The sequence below is a fragment of the Myodes glareolus genome, chromosome 10 (genome assembly GCF_982192425.1).
Source record: "Myodes glareolus chromosome 10, mMyoGla1.1, whole genome shotgun sequence".
NCBI classification, from domain to species: Eukaryota; Metazoa; Chordata; class Mammalia; order Rodentia; family Cricetidae; genus Myodes; species Myodes glareolus.
The window spans coordinates 55,980,799-55,993,766 of NC_142035.1; the positions used below are offsets into that span (position 1 = coordinate 55,980,799).

At 44.5% G+C, this 12,968-nt stretch overlaps 1 protein-coding gene across 2 annotated transcripts in view; it reads right to left on the minus strand.

Annotated features, from left to right (window-relative positions):
- Sqor (sulfide quinone oxidoreductase) overlaps positions 1–12,653 on the minus strand; it is a 39,330-nt gene extending 26,677 nt beyond the window's left edge. Inside the window, exon 1 of one of the 2 annotated variants that reach the window (XM_048459672.3) lies at positions 12,496–12,653. The gene's annotated coding sequence lies outside the window, so the exon portion shown is untranslated. Of the gene's footprint in view, positions 1–1,636; positions 1,656–12,495 lie in introns of those variants that run through there. The other variant, XM_085696405.2, reaches the window with a different exon arrangement.
- Positions 12,654–12,968: the final 315 nt, after the last annotated feature.

Genomic DNA, 12,968 nt, shown 5'->3' on the forward strand with positions numbered 1-12,968 from the left:
AGGACATGTCTCATGCCCTAAAATACTTGAAATCTTCGCATCCTTTTTATTCTAGTCATGCAACATCAGATCAGGGAATCCAGAGCCATCACCCAGCTCTGTGAAGGAAGAAGAGAAAGCCTGAACCAGTGCCAAAGACTAGGAAGAACCTTGTGGAAATATTCATAAGCATAATATTTAAGATCTCACTTTAGAACTATGGTTCACTAGTATGTGTGCACATGTGTGCATGCATATATGTGTGTGTGTGTGAGTGCATGCATGCATTGTGATATTTAGCTCAAAGCTCCTGTAACCTTAATAATTTCTGCCTTCGTGCTATTGGGGTGATTCAAGGTAAAACCCCTAGGCTCAGCATGGGACTTGTTACCAGAAAAATCAAACTTAATTACAATTACAGGGTTGAGACTTTGAGCCACAAGAAGGAAGGAGTAGCAGTGGGGCTGTAGAGTGTGTTCTGGTAAAGATACTGAATAAGCTTCTAAGAACTTCCTCAGGGTTACAAACTCAGAGGCTCTGGGACAGAGCTGTAGCCAGAGAAGGCACAGAAGTGCTGTGTTCCCAATACCTTCTCATCGGGAATTCTTGTGTTATATCCTTTATAATAAACTAGTAAATGCCAGGCGAATGGTTTCCTGAGTTTTATGAGAAGTTCTAGGTAATTATCAAACCTTCAGGGTGATCACAGGAAGTTCTGAATTTGTATCAACTGGACAAACATGTGAGTCACCTGGGCCATCGTTTGTTGCGGGAATCCAAAGAGAAGACAGTCCATGTGGCTGAGTATGGAACTCTTACTGTTAATAGAAATATTTAATTGAATTTTTTAAATACTCTATTGGTATCAAAGAATGAAATGATATTGATGAGCAAAAGAGATATTTGGTGTTAGAAGCCAGGACAGGAAACACTAAGAAGCCAACACGCATGTTTGACATTGACTTAAACCAAATCTAAAGCAAGAACATCTGGCAAGTCACGGGAGTGACAGCCACACAGTTTTAACCAGAAGACAGAGAAGAGAAAGGAAGGCCAAACTCGTCCCTGATGTCAGCAGAGAGGAAATGGAAAGCCCTTGGTAACAAAGTAAGAATGGAGCATAAACCTAACACAACTTCCCAGTCTCCTCACAAAACAGTCTGGAACCTATGCACTTGTCAGTCCAATAAGTGTCTCAACTATCAGTGTTACAGAATGAAGCAGCCACTTTACCTCTGCATTCTTATTAAGTGAAATGCACACTTTAACAAATCAATAAACACGGCTAACTTTGCTTTCATTTGCAAGTGGCACATTCAATATCGTTTACAATTAAATGATACCATGCTTTTAAGTTAGATAAAAATTCCCCAGCTGGTCCTAAATCAATTGAGTGCCCCCTTCAAAAGGTGGAAATAGACACGTGGACACAGTAAAAAACCCCTGCTGGTTGAGGGGTCAGCAGCTTCCTGGACATCTCTACTTACATCACTTACTGGCAACCTTCTCACAGTTGGCCCTTCCTAAATCAGCAGGACCAACTGCCTGTGTCCAAAGGTCCTGAGTCTTCTGTCACTTGACATGCCTCTCACTTGGCTGTGAGCAGCCAGAACACCTAGTTGAATTCCTACAGAGCTAACATCTCAGCAAGAATTACCTACAGAACTCTTGATGTGAGATCCATCAACTCTTCAAGTTTGGAGTCAACCCTTGGCTCTTTCAGCCCTTGAGGAAAAAAAAAATACATGATTCATTGTGTGGCTTGGGATAATTTCTCAAGCCTTCCCAGGCTGACCCACACTGCCTTAAGCTTCAATAAGCACATGGCCAACCTTAGCTGACCACCATGGCTGAACACTTCCAAATGGAACATGAAAACAAGAGCAGGCAGCTCTTACTGCCCACACAGACCTGTACTAAACTACCTTGTACTGCTTTGTGGCCGAGATCCCCGTGAGTTCCAGGTTCGAAGCCACATGAGACGCACAGTCCTCAACTGCACAACACAACCAGGCTTGATGCCTTGTCCAGGTGTGGAGGACCTGGACCATAATCACATCAGTCCTAAAGCTGTCACTAGTTATTGACATCTCTCAACAAAAATAACTTCCTCAAGACGGAATTAAACAGGAAAACACAGAGAAATGCTTATAAAAAAAATAGTAACTGTCTATTGAGTAGCAGTATTTATATTTCCTGTAAGGAAATGCCCAGAATTGCCTCACAGATAGCTCCCTCATCCAACTCCATCTTACCTGAAGTACTGCAGGTAACGCATACAGTGAAAGACATGGTACGAACAAGACAGCTGGCTGCATCCCCCTTCCTGACGATATTCTGAGTCCTATTGCATTAGCTACAGTATTTTTTCTGTGGTTGTGATAATTTGACATTTTGAGACCTGGCTAGTTCCTAAAAAGACGGTCTGTCCTAGGCCCAGCTAACTTCTGGAGACAGACGGTATGGCCTGCCAGCCTAACTTGTAAGACATTAATCAAGAACACAGAGTTCGAGCCACCTTGTCTGCCTGGCTTTTACATTCCACGAGGCAACAGTACTCGTATCATCACCTTGGCACCAGAAACCAGAAGCAGCCTCTGCAGCCAGGGTGCAGGGACATGACCACAGCTGTCGGTCCTGATCCGCACAGCCTTTCTACCTGCCTCGCCTCGTGACAGCGGCTTTTGCTCATGTTTCTCCTCGCCCACGTCTGCCTTCTGACAAAGCTGCTTGCCCACAGGATCCTAAAGGGCATGCTGTGCCTCTGGTCTCCTGAGAACTGCGGGCAAAAATGCCTTCCTTCAGGGCAGCCACCGCATGAGCTGTGGTGCTTGCCACACTTGATAAAAACAAATTCTGGGTGCATTTTAATACACCTCCATTAAGATGTGTGTGCCAACTGCTCAGTCAGATGGAAGATTTTACATGTTGAACAGAATTTTGTTAGGCTTCTCCTCCTTCGATGTGTGCGGAACTGTCAGGTGGCATTTAAAAAGCAATTTAATTACATACTACTGAAAAATGTTGTAATTACATGGGTGATTGGGCCAAATTTTTGCAGCCACATAACATAGCTACAGTTTGACTTTTTAATGCAATAATTAATCTGGAAGGATCTGCCACCTGGTGATGCTTTCCCTTGTCACACTAAAGCATCTACTCTGTGGAACTTAACCTGGCGTGTCTTCCCTACCAAGGAAAACCTTCGTGTCTCTTTGAGCCATTTGACCTTGACACGCCAGCCAGGTGTGTTCTTTAAAGCTGTTTGAGGACTGAGTTCTCTTGCAAGGTGTAAGATTAATGGGCAAATTCAGCCTCTGACCTCTCCTTAGCTCATTGCAATCATGCAGGGGCTGAATTTTCAAAAGTGGGGAGCAGAAAATATAATCAATATTTTAACTGACAGGATCCATTCCCTGCCTAAGAGTAGATATGTCAAGTAACATGTTGCCTGGCTAAATGTCTACAATTATCTTGATGAAAAATAGAATTGCGTGAAATACGCACAGTCATGCTCACTCTGCTGTTCAAGAATGTTCCAGAGTACTCACTGAGCACCTAGCAAGGATCTGGGCTGATGGGAAAAAAATGTTTTTCTCATTCTAGTCCTGGCCCCACTCCCAGTTCATCAGCTTCAGGTGCTGAGGGAACAGTAGAGCCTGGCAGCTGCTGGTAATACAGGCCAGGTAGAAGGCGGACCTATCCTTAGGGAAAGGCTTTCTTTTATTAATGTTAGACGATTTAATTTAACTTCCAAGTATTGAAAGCAAGCCATAAACATGAGTCAAATCAAATATCAATGATTCTAGAACATTTTTATCTTTTTGTTTGTTACTCCTTATACCCACACAACCTCCCAAGCTTCACCTCTTACCTTCCTATCCCAAACCCTGTCCTTCAGTCTCTCTTGTTCTCTGGCTTCTGATTGGGTCCAGCTAAAGGGAGATTTTAAAAGGATCTTAAAGAAAATAAATACTGGAATGACTTGCAGGATTCAGTGCAACAACTGCTAGTTTTGAATGGAATGTCCAAGTATCTAGTAGCTTCTCAGTCCCAGGAGGCAGGGTGTCTCAGCTTGTTCCACAGCTGGGACCCCACAAAGGGAATGGATGTACTGACAAGGTAAGGGCAAGCAGGTGAAGAACAAACCTTTCCTTCTTCCTTGTCCCTATATAAGCTTCCAGAAGACTATGTGGCCCAGATTAAAGGTGTACCCTCCAGATCTGGATTAAAGGCATGTGTCTTCCATCCTCAAGTTCCAGATCAAAGGCTTGTTGTCTTCTTGCATCAAGATCCAGATCACAAGTGTGTCCTCCAGTTCTGGATTATAATTCATTACAGATATAGTCAAATTGACAACCAAGAATAGCTATCTCACTGTTGAAAGCGTGATAGAAATGTCATACATTGTTTTGAAAATCCATTTAGTGAAGACTCAGAAAACGGCAGAGGAAAACACAGCTCACCTTGGAAAGCATCTAAATCTCCACCAAGAGACTACCCTGAATTAGTCGGGTGAGCACACTTTAACTCTCTAAATCCTTTCAAAACAGAGAGACTTTCGCAGCAGCGAGGGAGCTATGATCACGGGAGAGTGGCCATAAAGATGAAAGGTCACTGGCTTTGAAAACAGTGGATGAAGATAATGAACCAAGGATATGGACAACTTAAAGAAGCCAGAAAAAAAAAGAAGAAAACAGAATCTCCTTCAGAATTTACAGAAAGTGCAAGACCCTGCCAGAAACTTGATTTCAGCCTATGGAGGTCTGTACTGGAACCTTGAAGTAGATTATTGTAAGATAATAAAATCTGCTGTTGGAATTTGAATTGCAGCTGATTGGTACAACAACTGCCCAGCATGCACAGACCTGGAGTTCAACTGCCAGTGCCACAGAATGGGGGCAGGGGCAGGCGGGTGTGTAGCATTAAGCTACAAAGTCTGAGGTTTGTTATAGCAGCTTCAGAAAACTAATACATATGTCATCTCATCTCCACAACAAATCAGCAAGAGGTGGGTACTATTATTTCCCTTTACAGATATTGATGCTATCCTTCAAAAGAAGTTAAATAGCGCCCCAGTTAAGTCTAAGATGGATACGAACCTAGATTTTGGGGGGAAGCTAACCTCCTTACTCTTTCCTCTAGTCTAGAGCAGATGGACTGGAAAGTAAAGATACAAGCGTGTCCTGACAACTATTCCTAAGGACGTGGCTGAAAAGCTTGATGTTACTCTCTTGGTAGGGAGCACAGATCTTCTGCCTGTCTACCTAACCATCCAGAGCGCCCCAGGGAATGGCAGGAAGAGCCCAGATACTCCATAATTTCAGGAGTGACAGAGTGGCACATAAAGCTAGAATCTGAAACCACAAGGAAAATTCACTCTCTCTGGAGAGAAGAGATGCATCCAAATGTCAACAAAAGAAATGAAGCTTGCCCACAAGCAAGTCCCAAGAAGGATAGGGTAGATAATAAGACTCCAGCGGAAGGAAGGTGAGACAGGGACCATGCATTTTTCAGGAGGACACAGTCCTGGGGCAGAGAGAGGGAAGCTTACACATACTATGTTCCACTTCACTTCAGCTCTGTTGGGCCTTGGTTTACCGATGGTTTTAGTCCCTGGAACTAACACACTTGTTACAATGAACAAGCTCAGAAATATTGGCTAAAAGGAATAAGTTCATTGGTGAGTACTTTTATGAAATAAATTTCTATATCAGATAAGAAGGGGATAAATTCATCAGAGGAAACAATAAACCCAACTACAGTCCTCTAAGTCTGTTACGAGTCTACTGCATTTAATGAGTATACATGATAAGGGCCTGAAATTCAAATAAATAATCAGATAAAACAGAGAATGAGTAGGCGAGAAATGGAAAGGGCCTCTGAGAGCAAACAAGGAAGCCAAGAAGAAAGGAATCATGTAAGCAGAACAGGGAGGTTATGTCAAGGGCCTGATGGAGCTAGTTTTGCACAGCTGAGGTTGGGGCTCACAAAGGAGACTCAATTGGAATGGGACCCACATAGCTGTCGATGAAAAGGGGGGGCAGCTCTAGGGAAGAGGGTGCACTGGGAAGAGAGAGAAACTGGACAAGCCTATGTTTCTGACATTTAGGATTGAAAGCCGTGATGGCTATTCTTGGTTGTCAACATCTGGAATGAACTAGAGCCTAGAAATGGAAGGTACACCTGTGAGGGGATTTTTTTTCTTTGCTTGGTTTGTAATGGGTGAATCCACTTCCAGTCTGGACCTTTGAGGTAGAAAGACTCATGTCTTGGATCCTGATCTTGAAGTCGGAAGATATCCTTGAATCTGGGTCATACCTTCTGCTGGACATAGAAGAAGAAAGCTTTTGCTCTTTGCCTGTTTGCTCATGTCTTGCTAGCAAGTCCATTTCTTCGCTGGCATTAGAACCTACATCTTTGGGACTCTAGCAGATACTGAAGACCAGCTGAGACATCCAGCCTCATAGATTGAACAACTTCTGGATTCTTAGACTTTCTATTCATTTTTAGACTAGCTGGACCATAGTGTGTAAGTGAGTCTAATAAATCCCCTTTCCATATACATGATAGATAGATAGATAGATAGATAGATAGATAGATAGATAGATAGATAGCAGACAGATAGTATAGTTCTGCCACTCTAGAGAACCCTGACTAAAGCAAAAGCTTAATCTAGAACCAACCACTATCAACCATCCAGCATTGAGAAAGCAGAAACCAAAGTCCACGTCTGTAGACTGTTTGTTCAGCTTATATTTTCCTAAATTCTGAATTACTTGCCAATGTGAAAATTCTTGGAAATATCTCCTAAAACACGACCCTATGGTCTTACTGACAAACAGGAAGCCCACATTCACACAGGGAAACACTTAGTTGGAGCTACATGGTCAGTGGGGCCATCTCTACCCTACAAAGGGTTCCAGTTTACTGCCCCACCCAGCCTGAGTGAGTCATGAATGGTCCCTGCTCTGCCTAGCTTGGATTTCAGCTTCTGTGCCCTGCTAATGGCAGTGAGAGCCTTGGAAGTTCTTAATGGAGTGGAATTTAGACAGAGAAACTGGGAGAATGAATTGGAGAACTTTAGCTAACGTCAGCATTCCCAGGTGTTTACTCCATGCCAGGCGTTGTGCTAGGCACAGACAAAAAGTGGTGAGAGTCTGTCTACTTTCACAGCAAAGCCCAGGAATGTGATGATCCATCGAGCGGCTGTTTCAGAACTCCGGGCACCAGCAAAGGTTGGGTCTCAGCAGCAGGAGAGAATTACAGTGAACGTGAAACATGATGGAGGAAAACAGCTAGTTATGGGGATTAAAGGAGGAAGGATTTGAACCCTGACATTAGTCCTACTTGTTGGGTTGGGTGTGATGAAAAAAAGACAAAAGTAATCCTGTGGGATTACGCAGAGAGAAGCAAAGGTCCGAAGCATGATGTGAGGTGAAAAATATGCTCCTTGGAAACAGAAGGGATCACATGGGCCTCACCCCTGCTTTTGGCTCGCCTCCTCTTGAGTAATGCTGGGCTGGCCCTGCCTGCATATACAGGAACTGGATTACTATATTGTTAACAAATAAAGGAAATGAAGCAATCTCCACTAAGCCCTGCATGCTAGGACTCTATGTGGGCTCCAATCAGTGCAGGCGTTTGCTTAACTATTTAGCTGTGAAGCAAGAGTTCCAACTGTGGACCAGAGCTAACTTGTCCACAAAACAGGAAGAGTTGCATGCAACTTTGTAAGGCCTGTAGCCCCTCTCCAGGGAGCACTGTTAGAATTGTCTTTTAAGAGCTAGCAACAGTCCTACCCAGCTGTGAGCCAGAACAACAACCAGCCACATGGCATCATATCCATAAGGGTGCAGTAGCGGCACACATAGCTTGGTGTGTGATAATCATCAGCTCACTAAATGGATTGAAGATCCACTCAAGAAGAGGGATGCTGTGCCTGGTACTGGAAACTTAGCCAGCTACCCTGGGGTGGTGAAGTCATGGAGCTCGATGGAAAACCTACAACCACTACTTTACTAAACCAACATACTCCCTAATAACCTAAGCATGGGTCCTTATACCCACAGATAAGTACAGTCGCAGCTCTCATCAAAGAATCTTTTCTTTGCAACAGATGGAGACCACAACCGATCAAAATGCAGAGTTATGGAGCCCAGTCCCAATGAATACATCTACAAAACACTCCTGCACCTAAGGCTCAGAGAACATATCAGAAGACGGGGTGGAAAGATTGTAAAATTCAGAGGACCATGCAGTTTGCTGTGAGATTGGATCTCCTAGGGATGTTAGAAGCTGCCCCTATAAAGTCTCACCAACCTGACTGCCTAAGCATGAACTGAACAAGACAACAATAGAATAAGTGGGTGGGGGAGAGCCCACAAAGCCCCAACCCTACACAAAGAACTTTAGGCAGCTAAGGAACACTAAGGGTGAAAGAAACAGTGTTTTCCAGGGAAGATTATACAAGTTGGTTATCCAGCTTGTATCCAATACTAAATGGTCAGCCCTGAAAACGTACATACATTGTACATACTGAGTATACACACACACACACACACACACACACACACACACACACACACACACGAAACAATAGAGTCCTGGGGATGTATGGAAGGGTTTGAGGGATGAAAAGGAAGCAGGGAATAATGTAATTATAATCTCTAAAATAAAAAGGGAAATGAAAAAATTCTTGATGAAGTCTTCATAATGAAAAAGTGATTTCCTTTGCGGCTGAGAAATTCCCTCCAAGCTTAAGTACTTTGTTATATTTTTTGTGTGTTTTTGTAATAGTTTATAATCACAACAATCATTATAATGATAAAACTGACTATTTCACAAAGGAAAAAGCCAAAACACAAAGATAATACTTACATAAAGAAAAGATTTTGCCCTCAAAAAGGGAAACTGTGCATCAATGAATTGCATTGCTTTAGCTGAAAGTTAAGGTTTTTGACTGGAGCATACGAAAATTAAATAAGTCTTGTTTTCTGTTCGCTTACATTTCCTAATTGCCGGGGAGTTTGAGTTCTCACAGTCTAATGCACGGTAAATAAAAACAAATGACTCCCTACTCCTCTACTGCATGATTCACAGCAGGCTTCTAGTCAGGTTTCCTATCCAAGGCCTGGACAAACCCATGTGGGCCTAGCCACAGACCCTCTGCAAAGGGAGGTCTCCAGTGAATTAACTGGGTCACACAGCGAAGGTCAGCAGAGGCCCAGACTTCCTGAACCTGGTATTTGTTTCTTTGTATGGGTGAATGGATGGATGGATGAAGGGAGGGAGAGAGGAAGGGAGGGATGATGGATAGATGAATGAAGGGAGGAAGGGAGGGAGGGGTGATAGATGAAGGATGGATGGATGGATGGATGGATGGATGGATGGATGGATGGATGGTTGAGGTGGCAGGCTGTCGTGTAGTCCAGGAAAGCTTCCAAGAGAAGGATAACCTTGGATTCCTAGTCCTTCTGCCTCCATCTCCCAAGTGTTGAGATTTTATAGGTGTTTAAGCCACCACACCTGGCTTCCTGAGTTATTAAAATGATCACAATAAAATTACTCATCAAGCCAAAGTACACTGGGATTCAAACATACATGCAGAAAGTGAGGAAGGGTGGAGTGTCGCTGTAAAGAGACTAGCCAATTACGTTGACTTACCATTACCTGGAATCGAGTTTGTAGAGTCTTGATGAGAAAAGACTCTTTAATTACAATTTACATATCTGTTGTTTGACCCTAGATGCTGAATTCGATCCTTTGGTAGTCAGGACACAATGAGATACACACAGGCACAGGATGTCAGATTCCCCCACAGCTCACATCTCTCCTAAGCTGGACCTGATAGCACAGTTACCCATGCACTAGGACACTTTCTCTGAGGGCATACCCTGAGTCAGGACACCCAGGTCCACATTTCAGATGGTACCAGATAGAGCTCATGCTTTCCTTACACCAGGTTAAAGGGCTGGGATAGACGGGTCAAAGGCCCCTTGACTTCCTAAACTGCATTTGTCTCATTGAGGAAGAGAAAGAAGTGGGTGTGGATATTTGTCTACTGAATCCTCGGATTAAATTTCTGTGGCAAAGAATGGCAAGGTCAAATACTTAGGCCTGCAATATAATCAGGGTGGAAGCCAGATGTTCCATTTTCTGCACCATTAAGCACCATGATTCTCTGGGAAGCAGCTATGGTTAAGTGAAGGGTCCAAGGCAGAAGAAATGCATGGGGGGGGGAATCATTCGTGGAAAGTTGCTATGTGTAGGATAGTGTAAAGTATACGTTATGTAATTTCTCATAACAATCGCTGAAGAGGGAATTATTGACCCCATTTTATAAGTATGAAAATGGAGGCTATAGGACCAGAGGTAGGTCACTTTGAGCTCGGAAGTTTGATTTGAATATAAGAGAAGGTGAATTCTCTTGAACGTAAAGACCTTTCTCTATTATTTAATGCAAGCTTAGATTTGAGGGCCTGGGGAAAATCTCATGATAATCACCCAAACTTAGACAGCTGAAGAATGGGGTGCCCTTCATCCATCTTGAGTGTCATATTACAGAACCAACACTTCAATGGAAGTTCTCAGGGTCTATAATAGAGGTTCAGTTGGCATTAGTAGGCCTAGTCTTGGTAATTTTAGTAAATTACCCACCATTCTTTCTCCTAGTTACCAAATCTCCAAAGAGTTTTGTGATGGGTGAGGGGCAGGATGGAAAAAAGAAAAAAAAACAAAGAGGGAAGAGATGTGTATCTAGAAATGCTTTGTCATGGGTTCTGTCTCCATTCTTTACAAGACACTTCCTATATGACAACTCATCTGATTGCAAGCCTACACATGGGCAAAAGAAACTCCTGGAATCCCACTTTCCTATCAAGAGGGCGCCAACCAACAACAGACCCAAGAGCCCTGACTTTCATTTTGCTCTCCCAAGTCCTAGTGTGTTTATGGAGTTGCTCTGCCAGGTTCAAAAGAAGCAGTTCATTTTAAACAGTCGTTTCCCAAGCCTCGAGCATAACAAGCTACCCTCTCCAAGACATTCAGCAAACCTTTGATGTACCAGGTTAGGGGACACAGGGGCAGTGGCCAACACTGGGAAGAGAAACAGAGGAGGTCTGGAGTGGTGAGTATGCCATCTCTCTGCACCCTCTGCATCAAGTTTAGTTTGGGTGCTTCTCGGGTATGGGGAGATGTTTGGCTTGTTTTGTTGGGGCAGGTGATCTTTTCTTTTTCTCCTCCTTATGTGAAGCAGAGGCCCAAAGAAACCCAGATTAGAGGGCACAATGGTAGGTTCAAGGAAGCGTTAAACCTCAGAAGCCAAGTTACCTCTCTATTAACAGGTTATCTATCTAAATCGGGGCCCATTCATTTGAATGAAAGAAAAACCTCTCCCTTCACTGCCATCTACTTGAACTTGAACACTTTTCCAGTATTGTGTAGACAGCCAGCTACAGCAATATTAGCAGTATTTATGACCTTTTTAAAAGTATTTTCTTATATTACAGGGGGTGTAATTATCTTGAATTCTATATTCTCTAGTATTTCAAACTTGAAGTGGCTATTTGCTTTTTTAAAAACATACATTGCATGATATTCTTTTAATTCTTTAGTAGCTGTTTTCTTTCATCATGGTCTACTTTTAATTTTGTGCTTTTAAAGTCTTTTGAAGGGGGCTGGAGAGATGGAACAGTAGTTATGAGTTCTTACAGAGAACTTACTCCCAAATGACTGGGGCTCTGTTCCCAGTACCCAGATGACAACTCACAAACGTCCAGACTTCAGTTCTAGGAGTTTGATGGGTATTAGGCACACACCCATACATGCGAGCAAAACAATCATACACATGAAATAAAATAATAAAGTTTAAAGAAAAAGGGAAAATTTATGAGAAAGAGCCCTTCGTTTTCCCCCAGACTCAAAACTGCCCAAGGTACCTGACACAATGAATCTGAACCCTGGATTTAAAAAAATCCTGTACAAAGTCGCGGGCTCTGCTTGAGTCTGTGAGTCCTAGAAGCTGGAATGGAACTCGGGTAAGTAAAAGAAAGATGAAAAGGTTCTACCAAAGAGCCTTTCCCCACTTTGTACTAATTGCCAATTAACCTGACCCCCTCCTCTGACCCCCAGCGCAGGGGCATGTCCCCTGACTCACTGCCCTCATCAACCCCGGGCAGGCAGGCTGCTCTCGGGACTAAGGGTTGAGTGACAGGCAACAAGTGGGACTAACGCTCCTGAAATTCCCACACACCGAGACCATAGGTCCTGACTGTGTGGTGGGGAGGGTGCCACGGCCCTCCTCTCCGCATTACTGAGGCTCGGCCACTGCCGAGAAAGCTCTAGAGTCCACGAACTGAGTCCCAGACTAGGGCGATTCAAGCGGTGGGAATCAGGAGTTGGAAAGGAAGAGAGGCGGCCCCCGAAGCGCTGGGATTGAGCGGAGACAGCGAGCGGCTTGTAAGGGGTGACAGCGTCCTAGGGTGGAGGGCCGGAGCTCTGTGGGGTGCATCTTACCGGGCTGAGCGACACCGTGGGCCCCAGCGCTGGCGCAGCAGAAACTTCAGTGGCTCTGGAGCTCGGGACTCGCTGGGGCCCCGCCCGGCTGCAAAGGGGTGGCCGGGGGGCGGGGCGGGGGCGGAGGCCGGGAACCGGACAGCCACCCCCAGAACAAGCACTCCCGCCCAGGAATGGCCTCCCCGGGCGTTGCCCAGTCCGAACCCGGAGCGCTCTGAGGCATAGGTGGCCCTTGCTCCCTGGCCACAGCTGCGACCCGCGCTGCCGCGCTACTTTCTCACGCAGCCCAGACGCTTTTCCCACGCCGGTGGTGCAGATAACGCCACCGCCACTCAAGGCCGTGCGGCGGCCTTCCCCAGGAACCTGCTAGCCCTGTGTAGTTGTACTTTTGTGGCCGGACTGGTCACGGCTCCGCCCCTTCTCGTGTGAACTGTTTTAAGGTTTATAAGCCAGAGCCCATGGCCCCTTGTGTT